Here is a 16085-nt window from a genome sequence, read left to right as displayed (position 1 = left end):
CCAATATGTTCATACGCTTGAATCTAAGTAACTCTCCTTCTCGGAAGCTGTCATAAAGAAGTAATCAGAATTATGGTCAAAGGATTATCTGTGTGGATATCTATTTCAGAGTTATTTACAATGTAAGTAAAAATAGAATAAATTTATAACAGTAAGAGTCAGAGCCAAGATTTGCTGAACACATTTGCCTACAATATGCTAAGCACTGTGACAAGAGTTCCTAGCATGTCAGCTCACCTAATCCCATAACAATTTATATTGTTACTGTAATATCTATTATATGTTTTGTTCTTATTTCACAGATGACAAAACTGAAATTTAGGAGATGATTTTTTTAAAGGATGAATTTTTTTAAGTTTTTATTTTATATTGGAGTATAGTTGATTAATAATGTTGTATTAGCAATGGAATATTACTTGCATATAAAAAGGATTGCATTTGAGTCAACTCTAATGAGGTTGGTGAACCTAGAGCCTACTATACAGAGTGGAGTAAATCAGAAAGAGAAAGACAAATACCATATATTAGTGCATATGTATGAATCTATAAAGATGGTATTGATGAGCCTATTTGCAGGGCAGCAAAGGAGATGCAGACATAAAGAACAGACCTTTGGTCATAGTGGGGGACGGAGAGGAGATGACTTGAGAGAATAGTACTGAAACATATACATTACCATATGTAAAATAGATAGCCAGTAGGAATTTGCTGTATGATGCAGGAAACCCAAAGCCAGTGCTATGACAGCCTAGAGGGGTAGGATGGGGAGGGAGATTTCAGAAGGAGGACGCATGTGTATGCCTGTGGCTGATTCATGTTGATATGTGGCAGAAACCATCACAATATTGTAATTATCCTCTGATCAAAAATAAAAGTTAAATTAAATCATGTGTTAGTTTCAGGTGTATAACAAAGTGATTGTTATACATGTATCTATTCTTTTACAAATTCTTTCCCCACTTAGGTTATTGCACACTACTGAGCAGAGTTCCTGTGCTTATACAGTAGATCCTTGTTGGTTTTTTTTTTTTTTTTGGCTGCAGCACATGACATGTGGACCTTCCCTGACCAAGAATCTTGTGCTCTTTACATTGAAAGTGTGAAGTCTTAACCACTGGCCCACCGGGGAAGTCTTGGTTATCTATTTAAAACATAGCAGTTTGCACATGTCAATCCCAAGTTCCCAATCTATCCCTCTCCCCCACCCTTCTCCCCTGGTAACCATAAATTAGTTATATAAATCTGTGAGCCTGATTCTATTTTGTAAGTAAGTTCATTTGTATGATTTTCTTTTTTTAGATTCCCCATATAAGCAGTTTCACATGATATTGGTCTTTCTCATCTGACTTCACTAGGTATGATAACCTCCAGATCCATCTATGTTGCTGCAAATGGCATTATTTCATTCTTTTTAATGGCTGAGTAATATTCCATCATATATATTACCACATCTTTATTCATTCATCTGTGAATGGACATACAGATTGCTTCCATGTCTTGGCTATTGTATATGGTGCTGGAGTGAACACTGGGGTGCATGTATTCTATTAAACCATGTTTATATCTGGGTGTGTGCCGAGGAGTGGGATTGCTAGATCATATCTTAGTTCTATTTTTAGTTTCTTAAATAACATCCATGATGTTCTCTATAGTAGCTATACAAATTTACATTCCCACCAATAATGTAGGAGGATTTTCTTTTCTCCACACTATCTCTAGTTTTTGTAGACTTTTTGATGATGGCCATTCTGACTGGTGTGAGTGACATCTCATTATAGTTTTGATTTGCATTTCTCTAATAATTAGCCATGTTAAGCATATTTTCCGTGAACTTCCAGATGTTCAAGCTGGTTTTAGAAAAGGAAGAGGAGCCAGAGATCAAATTGCCAACATCCGCTGGATCATTGAAAAAGCAAGAGAGTTCCAGAAAAACATCTATTTCTGCTTTATTGACTATGCCAAAGCCTTTGATTGTGTGGATCACAAGAAACTGGAAAATTCTGAAAGAGATGGGAATACCAGACCACCTAACCTGCCTCTTGAGAAACCTGTATGCACGTCAGGAAGCAACAGTTAGAACTGGACATGGAACAACAGACTGGTTCCAAATAGGAAAAGGAGTATGTCAAGTCTGTATATGGCCACCCTGCTTATTTAAATTATATGCAGAGTACATCATGAGACATGCTGGGCTGGAAGAAACACAAGCTGGAATCAAGATTGCCAGGAGAAATATCAATAACCTCAGATATGTAGATGACACCACACTTATGGCAGAAAGTGAAGAGGAGCTAAAAAGCCTCTTGATGAAAGTGAAAGAGGAGAATGAAAAAGTTGGCTTAAAGCTCAACATTCAGAAAACGAAGATCATGGTGTCTGGTCCCATCACTTCATGGCAAATAGATGGGAAACAGTGGAAACAGTGTCAGACTTTATTTTTCTGAGCTCCAAAATCACTGCAGATGGTGATTGCAGCCATGAAATTAAAAAACACTTATTCCTTGGAAGGAAAGTTATGACCAACCTAGATAGCATATTCAAAAGCAGAGACATTACTGTGCCAACAAAGGTCTGTCTAGTCAAGGCTATGGTTTTTCCAGTAGTCATGTATGGATGTGAGAGTTGGACTGTGAAGAAAGCTGAGTGCTGAAGAATTGATGCTTTTGAACTGTGGTGTTGGACTGCAAGGAGATCCAACCTGTCCATCCTAAAGGAGATTAGTCCTGGGTATTCTTTGGAAGGACTGATGCTAAAGCTGAAACTCCAATACTTTGGCTACCTCATGCGAAGAACTGACTCACTGGAAAAGACCTTGATGCTGGGAGGGATTGGGGGCAGGAGGAGAAGATGACAGAGGATGAGATGGCTGGGTGCCATTACTGACTCAATGGAGATGAGTTTGAGTGAACTCCGGGAGTTGGTGATGGACAGGGAGGCCTGGCGTGCTGCGATTCATGGGGTCGCAAAGAGTTGGACACGACTGAGCGACTAAACTGAACTATTTTCACGTGTCTCTTGGCCATCTGTATGTCTTCTTTGGAGAAATGTCTTTTTAGATCCTCTGACCATTTTTTGATTGTGTTGTTTGTTTTTTGAATATTGAGCTGCATGAGCTCTTTGTAAATTTTGGAGATTAATCTCTTATCAGTCACACTGTTTGCAAATATTTTCTCCCATCCTGTGGGTTGTCTTTTCGTTTGTTTATGGTTTCCTTTGCTGTGCAGAAGCTTTTGAGCTTAATTGGTTGGGTCCCATTTGTTTATTTTTGTTTTTAATTTCCATTACTCTAGGAGATGGCTCAGAAAAGATATTGCTGCAATTTATGTCAAAGGGTGTTCTGTCTATGTTTTCCTCTAGGAATTTTATATTATTCAGTCTTACCTTTAAGTCTTTAATCCATTTTAAGGTTATTTTTGTGTATGGTGTTAAAGGATGTTCTAATTTCTTTTTTTTTTTTTTTTACATGTGGCTGTCCAGTGGTCCCAGGACCGTTTATTGAAGACACTGTCTTTTCTTCATTGTATTTGCCCTCTTTGTTGTAGATAAATTGACCGTAGGTTTGACTATTGCCAAACCTATGTGTCTAGAGAGAGCATCTTTTCTAAGGATAACTCGCACTGCTGCCTTTTCTGCCACTCCATTATTCTATGTAAAAGGATGTGTGAAATGCAACTGTTTCAGCCCACCGTCCAAGGGAGACAGTGCCTGTCAGAGCTCATGAGCTTCTCAGGCCTTACTCCATCTACTTTTCGCCTCTCTTCTCTGAATATCAGGCCTCCAGATCCCCAGATCACACTTAAGGTATTTCACATGTTCAATTTCCAGTTCCAGTTCAGTCGTTCAGTCGTGTCGAACTCTCTGCGACCCCATGAATCACAGCACGCCAGGCCTCCCTGTCCATCACCAACTCCCGGAGTTTACCCAAACTCACATCCATCAAGTCAGTGATGCCATCCAGCCATCTCATCCTCTGTCATCTTCTCCTCCTGCCCCCAATCCCTCCCAGCATCAGGGTCTTTTCCAATGAGTCAGCTCTTTTCATGAGGTGGCCAAAGTATTGGAGTTTCAGCTTTAGCATCAGTCCTTCCAAAGAACACCCAGGACATCCTTTAGAATGGACTGGTTGGATCTCTTTGCAGTCCAAGGGACTCTTAAGAGTCTTCTCCAACACCACAGTTCAAAAGCATCAATTCTTCAGCACTCAGCTTTCTTCACAGTCCAACTCTCACATCTATACATGACTACTGGAAAAACCATAGCCTTGACTAGACAGACCTTTGTTGGCAAAGTAAAGTCTCTGCTTTTGAATATGCTATCTAGGTTGGTCATAACTTTCCTTCCAAGGAGTAAGCGTCTTTTAATTTCATGGCTGCAATCACCATCTGCTGTGATTTTGGAGCTCAGAAAAATAAAGTCTGAAACTGTTTCTCCATCTATTTGTCATGAAGTGATGGGACCAGATGCCATGATCTTTGTTTTCTGAATGTTGAGCTTTAAGCCAACATTTTCACTCTCCTCTTTCACTTTCATCAAGAGGCTTTTTAGTTCTTCTTCACTTTCTGCCATAAGGGTGGTGTCATCTACATATCTGAGGTTTTTGATATTTCTCCTGGCAATCTTGATTCCAGCTTGTGCTTCTTCCAGCCCAGCATTTCTCATGATGTGCTCTGCATATAAATTAAATAAGCAGGGTGACCATATACAGCCTTGACGTACTCGTTTTCCTATTTGGGACCAGTCTGTTGTTCCATGTCCAGTTCTAACTGTTGCTTCCTGACGTGCATACAGGTTTCTCAAGAGGCAGTTCAGGTGGTCTGGTATGCCCATCTCTTTCAGAATTTTCCACAGTTTCTTGTGATCCACACAATCAAAGGCTTTGGCATAGTCAATAAAGCAGAAATAGGTGTTTTTCTGGAACTCTCTTGCTTTTTCGGTAGGTGTTCTGAGAGGGCATCAGAGAGCAGACACACTGAAACCATAATCACAGAAAACTAGCCGATCTGATCACATGGACCACAGCCTTTTCTAACTCAATGAAACTAAGCCATGCCATGTGGGGCCACCCAGGATGGCCAGGTCATGGTGGAGAGGTCTGACAGAATGTGGTCCACTGGAGAAGGGAATGGCAAACCACTTCAGTATTCTTGCCTTGAGAACCCCAGGAACAGTATGTAAAGGCAAAATGATAGGATACTGAAAGAGGAACTCCCCAGGTCAGTAAGTGCCCAATATGCTACTGGAGATCAGTGGAGAAGTAACTCCAGAAGGAATGAAAAGATGGGGCCAAAGCAAAAACAATACCCAGCTGTGGATGTGACTGGTGATAGAAGCAAGGTCTGATGCTCTAAAGAGCAATATTGCATTGGAACCTGGAATGTTAGGTCCATGAATCAAGGCAAATTGGAAGTGGTCAAACAGGAGATGGCAAGAGTGAACATCAACATTCTAGGAATCAGCGAACTAAAATGGACTGGAATGGGTGAATTTAACTCAAATGACCATTATATCTACTACTGTGGGCAGGAATTCCTTAAAAGAAATGGAGTAGCCATCATGGTCAACAAGAGTCCGAAATGCAGTACTTGGATGCAGTTTCAAAGTGGACAGAATGATCTCTGTTCGTTTCCAAGGCAAACCATTCAATGTTCACTTTGGGTTCTAGCAAGTAGAAATTCTTTCCTTACCTGCCTCCCTATACTAAATTTCTTCCCTAGGCTCCAGAGCCTCTGAAAACAGCCTCACACTGTCTTCCTTGTTCCTCTCTGAGAGGCTGTATGACTCTAGGCTCCAGGAGAAAGGATGCTTCATCATAGAAATGGAGGATAGGTATACTGGTGAAAAGGGAGGAGATAAAGCAGAGGAGAGACAGTTACCTGGACTAGAAAACTTCACTGTGTTTGGCTATCAGGATCCATCTACCTGGACACACGACAGAAGAGAACTGAAGATGGCAGCTTGCAGGTGGGATGGGAAATATAAATGCCTTGAGGAAGGGTTATTCATGTTAATTGAGTGTTTGCTATGTGCCAGACATTTTATAAATGTCATCTTCAATACTTCTAACTACCATTTAGTGGAGGTATTTGCTTTAATTTACAGTCGGGGCGATTGTGGCTTTGAAGAGTCTAGGAGACCAACTCAAGATTCGTGCAATGAGCAAGCAGCAAGACAAGGTTCTAAATCCGTATCTGCCTTTCAGCACAGGTGAAATCTCTCTGTGTTCTACCTTGAAGAGTGGAAACCTCTTAGGGTTTCTAAGTGGACTTAGTTTTATAAGTGGACTTCCCTGGTGGCTCAGAAATATAGAATCTGTCAGCAATGCTGGAGACCCTGGTTTGATCCTTGGGTCAGGAAGATCCCCTAGAGAAGGGAATGGCTATCCAGTTCAGTATTCTTGCCTGGAGAATTCCATGGATAGAGGAATCTGGTGGTCCATGGGGTTGCAGAGTCAGATATGACTGAGCAACTAACACACACACAGGAAGTAAGTGCTCACTGCAGGTAGGCAATGATTGAAATGAATTTTTTTTTAAATACAGAGTAATTTGATTGGTAATTTGGATTTTCTATCCACAAGAATTCTTTGATAGAGAATAAATTAAAGGAAATGATGGGGCTTCTGTTCCTATTATGTTGAACACCACTTTAAATTATTTTGAACACCACTGCAGATGATGTATCAACAGAAATGAGCCTCCTCTATCTGGCCTTTGATGTTCACATTGTAAGTCAGGTTTAAATGAGGTTTCCTTTTAATCTCATAGAGTTGGACACATTCAGATGTTCTCTGAGCATCATGTAAACTGGTGCAGAGGGTCAGTCCCTAGCAAGTACAGGGATGTCATCTCAGGACTCTTTCATCTTTAAGGTTAAAAAAATATTTCTTCCGAGTAGGAAGGGTAGAAGAAATCACCTCCTGGAAATTCAAAATTTATCACACACATAAATTAGGGTCCTTCTTAGTTTTCAAAATAATGAAAATTTCATTTATACCTATTAACTGTCTATAGCCAAGAAAGGTGCACTCAGTTAAAAAAATTCCCTGGCTTTCCCTATTTTAACAGTTTTGATAGCTGAGTTTTCCTCTTGTGGTTTCTAAGCACACATCAACCACAGTCCTAAAACAACTACCATCACCCAGCTTTTTTGTTTGTTTTCTTTTCCGGAAATAAAGGAAAAATACAGAAGTCCAATTCAGCAAGTACTGAAATCAAATATCCACTGAACTTTGTTCCCAACAAGTAAACCCCTTATCAGTCTCTTGCAGAGATTCTAAAATGCTTATCTCGATAGACCCGATTATGGGGCTGACCCACTCTCAATGCTGAGTAGGAATCAAACGGGCATTCTCTTCTGTCAGCAAGCCCCGCTTTGCGATCCAGATAAATCAATTAATGGGATGCAGAGCCGCTGTCCTGCCTTTCTCTTCCCCATACTTACCTCCCCCAGCTCCCTCGGACTTCTCAGTCCCCCGTTTAATACCATCTAAGAGTCCTTATTTACAAGAGGGCTTGTGCAGGTGCAAGCTTTCAGGCCAGCAGCCCAGGAGCAATTGTCCCCTCTGCCCTTCCAGCTCCAGGCCCCCCTCTTTGTGAGGCACTTTTCTTTTCTCTGCTTTTCAGACAGGAAAAAAATGCCCCTCAGCAGCTCATCTAATCGGATTATGCTAATTTGTACTTCATGAACCTAAACAGCATAACTAGATCTGTAGAGAGCTAGGGCCAGGAAGAGAGGGACAGCGACTTTGTCGGTAAACCTACCCCGCAAAAGTGCCAAAAGAAAGTACATCATGTATTCAGTCACACAAATCTGCTAGTCTGGAGAGCCCACCGAACTCTTGACAACTGAGAGTGCCCAGTAGCCGGCTGTGTTCGAAACAGAAAAGGCAAGGCAGCACAGTGAAGGCACAATGAGGACTACAATGTCAAGGCTGTTTGCCCCTGTTGTAAAGAAAGTTTCCTCTTCTTCCTTCCCAACTTACTCACATTTACCCTCTTGGCAACTCAATATATCAGGTTAGAAGCTGAAGCCAGGTGGTACAATTCAACAAACATTTATTGGCACCTACAACCTCTTAAGGATGACAGTTGTGGTCCTGTCTTCCTTGGATTGGGAGGTGCAAAAGTGTCTAACACTTAACTCCTGCCTTCAAAATGTGCACTCTGGTAGAGAAAGATACTCGAGGTATGGAAATTAGAAAACACCTCAATGAGGCAATTGCTATTCCTGTATTTGTTCTCTGCCTTGTGTTTGCTGACTCTGCTAGGGGCATCTTCCGGAATCTTCCACACCTGATTTTAAAAATAATTAATGTTCATTTAAAGCATTATGTTTATTCAAAATATAGAAGTATATAATTTAATCTTCATAATGGACAGTAAGATCAACTAAACTGGTATTTTCAAGCCCATTTTCAAGTGTCAAAAATTCTCCAAGCCAGGCTTCAGCAATACGTGAACCGTGAACTTCCTGATGTTCAAGCTGGTTTTACAAAAGGCAGAGGAACCAGAGATCAAATTGCCAACATCCGCTGGATCATGGAAAAAGCAAGAGAGTTCCAGAAAAACATCTATTTCTACTTTATTGACTATGCCAAAGCCTTTGACTGTGTGGATCACAATAAACTGTGGAAAATTCTGAAAGAGATGGGAATACCAGACCACCTGACCTGTCTCTTGAGAAATCTGTATGCAGGTCAGGAAGCAACAGTTAGAACTGGACATGGAACAACAGACGGGTTCCAAACAGGAAAAGGTGTACGTCAAGGCTGTATATTGTCACCCTGCTTATTTAACTTCTATGCAGAGTACATCATGAGAAATGCTGGACTGGAAGAAACACAAGCTGGAATCAAGATTGCCGGGAGAAATATCAATAACCTCAGATATGCAGATGACACCACCCTTATGCAGAAAGTGAAGAGGAGCTAAAAAGCCTCTTGATGAAAGTAAAAGAGGAGAGTGAAAAAGTTGGCTTAAAGCTCAACATTCAGAAAACGAAGATCATGGCATCCGGTCCCATTACTTCATGGGAAATAGATGGGGAAACAGTGGAAACAGTGTCAGACTTTATTTTTAGGGGCTCCAAAATCACCGCAGATGGTGACTGCAGCCATGAAATTAAAAGACGCTTACTCCTTGGAAGAAACGTTATGACCAACCTAGACAGCATATTCAAAAGCAGAGACATTACTTTGCTGACTAAGGTCCGTCTAGTCAAGGCTATGGTTTTTCCAGTAGTCATGTATAGATGTGAGAGTTGGACTGTGAAGAAGGCTGAGCGCCAAAGAATTGATGCTTTTGAAGTGTGGTGTTGGAGAAGACTCTTGAGAGTCCCTTGGACTGCAAGGAGATCCAACCAGTCCATTCTGAAGGAGATCAACCCTGGGATTTCTTTGGAAGGAATGATGCTGAAGCTGAAACTCCAGTACTTTGGCCACCTCATGTGAAGAGTTGACTCATTGGAAAAGACTCTGATGCTGGGAGGGATTGAGGGCAGTAGGAGAAGGGGACGACTGAGGATGGGATGGCTGGATGGCATCACGGACTCAATGAACATGAGTCTGAGTGAACTCCGGGAGATGGTGATGGACAGGGAGGCCTGGCGTGCTGCGATTCAGGGGGTCGCAAAGAGTCGGACACGACTGAGTGACTGAACTGAACTGAACTGAACTGAAAGGAGTCAATCTAAGGAGAATCCTCCAGTTAATAACTTGAGCTTCTGAGTCCAAATCCAGTGTGCTCCCTGCCCCCAACCCCTGCAGGCTGCTTCACATTGACTTCACACTGCCTCACATGCTACCTCAAGTTGACTTACATTCTGTAAGACTATACACAAAACATTAACTTTTATACTAATGGCTTCAAAAAAGCTTCACGTATTGTGAAATTGGAAAAGCCAATTTGAATTTTTAAATAGGTAAGTGAAATTGTTCTAGAATAATCTAAACAAGTGTTTTCAAGTAACTTTGACTCATTTTTAGCCCTTAACTTTCCTGCCACTGTTCTTCTATGTTTATACCATTCACTTTCCTCCTTTCTTGGTCAAGACATAGTCAAATGCTGCCTGAGTTGGTCTCTTCTACAGATTCAGGAGTCTGACCCTTTCACACATCAAGTTCTTGCTGCCTAGGTGGTTAGTACTCAGCCCTTGAGCTTGTTAGTTTCTAAACTGGTTACACACTTTTGGGTGATGAAGTCCCAGCTGTTGTAGCTATATTCTCTGGAGATTGCCACATACCTGTCTCTATCACAACTTTCTCTTATTTCAAAGCCCTCATTCCCTCAAGGATCTCACACTGAATTCCGGTATCTGATCTGAGAGATGCTTATAATTCACGTCCATTTACAGAGTTGAAAACATCGAGTGTCCTGAAATTAATGAATGATTGAGGCCTTCTCAGTTCACATGCTCATTTCACCACACCTCTCTCTCCATCACCCCTAAAGTAGCCTAAATATGCAGCAGTAATGTTTCCATCAAGAGAAGAAAAGCAAAGCATGTTTCATCTCTGCTGTCCTTTTTCTCCCACCTTCTGTCCCCTCTCTTTGCTGTTTTTAATACCTAAAAATTTATTCTTATGCTCTTATAGCCTCAGATCCTCATTAGGATGGAATGTGGGAGGCAGAGTTGAATATTTCAGGTGTGTTTAAATAAATAATTTCTTGCCACAAAAATATTATTCTTACTCAATTTAAAATTTATTTAAGATAGATTTTTTTTGCCTGCAAATTTTTCACCAGTATTTTTGAATAAATTTCCTTATACAGTTGAATATTATTCCTTTTGCTAGTAGTTTAATAGCCAGCAATCTAAACAATAATGAATATGTAAACATATTAACCTTGGTGTTAATTTAGCTGCAAATGGCCTTTTTTTCACCACTATTGGATTTTTTTTAAGTTTTAAAATGCTTTATTGCTAAAGAAAAAAATTAACTGTCATCTGAGCTCAGTGAGTTGTGACATCAAAGATCAGTGATCACAGATCAGCATAACAAATATACAATAATGCAAAAATGTGAAATATTGCAATTACCAAAAGGTGACACAAAGATATGAAGTGAGCAGATGCTGTTGGAAAAATGCTGCTGATAGACTTGCTGGATACAGGTTACCACTAATGTTCAATTTTTAAAAAACAACATTTACAAAGCACAATAAAGCAAAGCATGACAAAACCAGGTATTCCTATATTCCTTATCTTCCTCAGTCAGTCAGTTCAGTCACTCATTCGTGTCTCTTTGTGACCCTATGGACTGCAGCACACCATGCTTCCCTGTCCATCACCAACTCCCAGAGCTCCCTCATGTCCGCTGAGTCAGTGATGCTATCCAACCATCTCATCCTCTATCATCCCTTTCTCCTGCTGCCTTTAATCCTTCCCAGCATCAGGGTCTTTTCTAATGAGTCAGTTCTTCGTCTCAGGTGGCCAAAGTATTGGCGTTTCAGCTTCAGCATCAGTCCTTCCAAAGAATACCCAGGGCCGATCTCCTTTAGGATTGACTGCTTGGATCTCCTTGCAGTCCAAGAGACTCTCAAGAGTCTTATCCAACACCACAGTTCAAAGGCATCAATTCTTCAGCACTCAGCTTTCTTTATGGTCCAACTCTAACATCCATACATGACCACTGGAAAAACCATAGCTTTGACTAGACAGACGTTTGTCGGCAAAGTAATGTCTCTGCTTTTTAATATGCTGTCTAGGTTGGTCATAACTTTTCTTCCAAGGAGCAAGCATCTTTTAATTTCATGGCTGCAGTCACCATCTGCAGTGATTTTGGGGCCTCAAAATATAAACTCTGTCACTGTTTCCATTGTTTCCCCATCTATTTGCCATGAAGTGATGGGAACAGATGCCATGATCTTCATTTTCTGAATATTTAGTTTCAAGCCAACTTTTTCACTCTCCTCTTTCACTTTCATCAAGAGGCTCTTTAGTTCTTCTTGCCTTCTGCCATAAGGGTGGTGTCATCTGCATATCTGAGGTTATTGATATTCTCCTGGCAATCTTCATTCCAGCCTGTGCTTCATCCAGCCCAGCATGTCTCATGATGTACTCTGCATATAAGTTAAATAAGAGGGTGACAATACACAGCCTTGACATACTTCTTTCTCTCTTTGGAACCAATCTGTTGTTCCATGTCCATTTCTAACTGTTGCTTCCTGACCTGCATACAGATTTCTCAAAAAGCAGGTCAGGTGATCTGGTATTCCCATCTCTTTAAGAATTTTCGAGTATGTTGTGGTCCCACAGTCAAAGGCTTCGGTGTAGTCAATAAAGCAGAAGTAGAGGTTTTTCTGGAACTCTCTTGCTTTTTTAGTGATCCAACAGATGTTGGCAATTTGATCTCTGGTTCCTCTGCCTTTTCTAAATCCAGCTTAAACATCTGGAAGTTCATGGTTCACATACTGTTGAACATACATTCACATACTGTTGGACATACAAGACCAAGAGCTAACTGTGGCTCAGAACTCCTTACTGCAAAATTCAGACTTAAATTGAAGAAAGTAGGGAAAACCACTGACTTCCCTGGTGGTTCAGATGGTAAAACGTCTGTCTACAATGAGGGAGACCCGGGTTCAATCCCTGGGTCGGGAAGATCTGCTGGAGAAGGAAATGGCAATCCACTCCAGTACTATTGCCTGGAAAATCCCATGGACAGAGGAGCCTGGTAGGCTACATGGGGTTGCAAAGAGTCGGACATGACTGAGCGACTTCACTTACTTAGGGAAAACCACTAGACCTTTCAGGTATGACCTAAATCAAATCCCTTATGATTATACAGTGGAAGTGACAAATTGATTAAAGGGATTAGGTAGGCAGAGTACCTGAAGAACTATGGACGGAGGTTCGTGAAATTGTACAGGAGGCAGTGATCAAGACCATACCTCAGAAAAAGAAATGCAAAAAGGCAGAATGGTTTTCTGAGGAGGCCTTACAAATAGCTGAGAAAAGAAGAGGCTAAAGGCAAAAGAGAAAAGGAAAGATATTCCCATTTGAATGCAGAGTTCCAAAGAATAGCAAGGAGAGATAAGAAAGCCTTCCTCAGTGATCAATGCAAAGAAATAGAGGAAAACAGTAGAATGGGAAAGACTAGAGATCTCTTCAAGAAAATTAGAGATACCAAGGAAACATTTCATGCAAAGATGGGCTTGATAAAGGACAGAAATGGTATGGACCTAACAGAAGCAGAAGATGTTAAGAACAGGTGGCAAGAATGCACAGAAGTACTATACAAAAAAAGATCTTCATGACTCAAATAACCATGATGGTGTGATCACTCACCTAGAAGAGCCAGACATCCTGGAATGGGAAGTCAAGTGAGCCTTAGGAAGCATCACTATGAACAAAGCTAGTGGGGTGATGGAATTCCAGTTGAGCTTTTAATCTTTGGTATTCTGTTAATTTCGTAAATTATGTATGTCAGCATAGGTTTTCATTTATTGTATAATTCTGGTTGGAATTTTCAAATCTGGGTCCCCTCCCACCACGCTACATCCACTCATTCACCGTTTTTTATTTTTTGTTCACTTTGAACTCTTACTAGATGTATGTTGGACTCCCTATATTGATTTTTTTATTTTACAGCTTTTCTCTTATTTTTCTTTTTACCTTTTCTTATATTTTCCTTTTTAAAATTTTATTTATTTTTTAATTGAAGGATGACTGCTTTATAGAATTTTGTTGTTTTCTGTCAAACCTCAACATGAAGCCCTATTGGATTTTTACTGCTCCATTCTTTCATCAAATTCTTATAACGTACTAAGGACTAGAGGTTAGGTTTGATGTGGGTTGAAGTCTTAGGACTTTGCCATGGTGACTGCCTTGACTTCATTCAAATCAAGTACTATAGACATAGCTTTGTTAACTTCTTTATGAAAATTGTAGCAATAATAGATTTTTTTAACCTAGAAGATTAAAAAATTTGGCTAAGATTAAGAAAACTTGTTGAATAGAAAATGCTTAAAGTTAGATATTCATAAGATATACTAAGAGAAAATCATTACTGAATTCATGCTGGCAGTTTTTCCCCTATGTTTTGTGTAGATCTCAGGATTTCTTAAAGCCAGACTCCAGCAAATCTCTGAATGTGGAAAACTGTGAATGAGCCTCTCCTCTCCAGTTAAACAGCAGGGGATGTACTCTCTAAGAGGTGCTAGTGCAAAAACGGGAAAGGAGTTATGTATCAGGTTAGAATCAGTTCAGTTCAGTTCAGTCGCTCAGTCGTGTCCAACTCTTTGCGACCCCATGAATCGCAGCACGCCAGGCCTCCCTGTCCATCACCAACTCCCAGAGTTCACTCAGACTCGCATCCATCGAGTCAGTGATGCCATCCAGCCATCTCATCCTCTGTCGTCCCCTTCTCTTCCTGCCCTCAATCCCTCCCAGCATCAAAGTCTTTTCCAATGAGTCAACTCTTCACATGAGGTGGCCAAAGTACTGGAGTTTCAGTTAAACAGCAGGAGATGTACTCTCTAAGAGGTGCTAGTGCAAAAACGGGAAAGGAGTTATGTATCAGGTTAGAATACATAGGATACCAAAGCAAAATCCAGATATCTCTGAGTGTTTTTGCCTAGGATCAGTTTGTAAGGTCACAATGGAAATTCCCAACATAAGAATGTAAATGCAACATAAGAATCAAAGTCCACTGTCACATCTGGGATTAAAGCCAGAGAAAGTTAACCGATAGGAAAGATCAGAGGAATGACATCACCAAGAAAGTAGACAGGAGGCTCTAGTCCTTGTCCCTCCACATGGAAACGACAATTTAACAACCATCCATGAATACCTTCATTAGAGCTCTGGAATCAAATGCGAGGTCACAGCATCCCATTCTATTTTCTATTCAGAGACAATGGAAAAGACACAATGAAAGGGTAAGAAGAACAGAGTCATTCTGTGCATGTCACCCTTCCCTAGGCTGGCACAGCACAATACTGAAAGAGATCCCTTTGAGTTGATCGTCCACCATGGGGGAAGGAGAGGGCAAAGTGAGAGCCTGACTTCCTCTGCCTTTCAAACTGCAATTTGGGAGGCCCTTTTCTGTCACGCTTCACCCAAAACCCTGAGAGAATTGACAAGGCTAGATCTCTGGGAAGTCGCTAAGAACAAAGAAAAGGGATGCACAGATCTCAGCTGCTGCCTTGCAACACCCAGTAGCAAGCAGACCACTCTTGATCCCTGGGACCAGGTCCATCTGCCTGTGGACCCCCCCAGCCAGCCCATGAAGAATCTCTGGCTGGGCTAACTGGTGGAGGGCTTTCCCTCCACCTTGTCAGGGCTTACCTGATAAGCCCTCCCTAACAAGTCTATAGAAACTGGAAAAAGATGACAGGTTCTTCAAATGTGCAAACAGTAGTGGAAGGCTACAACGATCATGAACAAATACCACCAAAGGAACAAAATCAAGCTCCAATAACTGACCCTAAAGAAATGGAGACCTATGAACTGCCTGACAAAGAATTCAAAACAATCATCTTAAAGAAGCTCAGTCAGCACAAGAGAACACAGATAGACAACTAAACAAAATATGAAAATCAATACATGAACACAACAAAAAGTTATAGTAAGGGAAATCATAAAAAAGAGCCAAACAGAATTCTAGAGCTAAAGAATGCAGTGACTGTAAAGCAATTATACTGCAATAAAATGAAAAAAAAAAAAAAGAGAATACAATGGTTGAACTGAAATTTTCAATAGAAATATTCAACAGTAGACCAAATCAAGCAGCAGGAAGAATAAAAAAGCTCAAAGACATATCATTTGAAATTATCCAGTCTGAGGAACAAAAAGAAAAGAGAATAGAAAACAGTGAAGAAAGCCTATAGGGCTTATGGCATATCTTCAAAGAAAACAAATGTATTTGTGGTACAAGTCTCAGAAGGGAAAAAAAAAGAGAGAAAGAAAAGAAAACTCATTTAAAGAATAATGTCAGAGAATCCACTGATGAATGGATAAAAAAAGGGGGTATGATGGAATATTATTCAGCTTTAAAAGAAAGAAACCCTACTGTTTCCTGCAACATCATGGATGAACTTTGAGGGCATCATGTTATGTAAAATAAGCCAGACATAGAGGACAAG

The sequence above is a fragment of the Ovis canadensis genome, chromosome 2, assembly GCF_042477335.2.
Source record: "Ovis canadensis isolate MfBH-ARS-UI-01 breed Bighorn chromosome 2, ARS-UI_OviCan_v2, whole genome shotgun sequence".
Taxonomy (NCBI): Eukaryota; Metazoa; Chordata; class Mammalia; order Artiodactyla; family Bovidae; genus Ovis; species Ovis canadensis.
The sequence above is the reverse complement of the archived record's forward strand: the minus strand, read 5'-3'. Positions refer to the sequence as shown.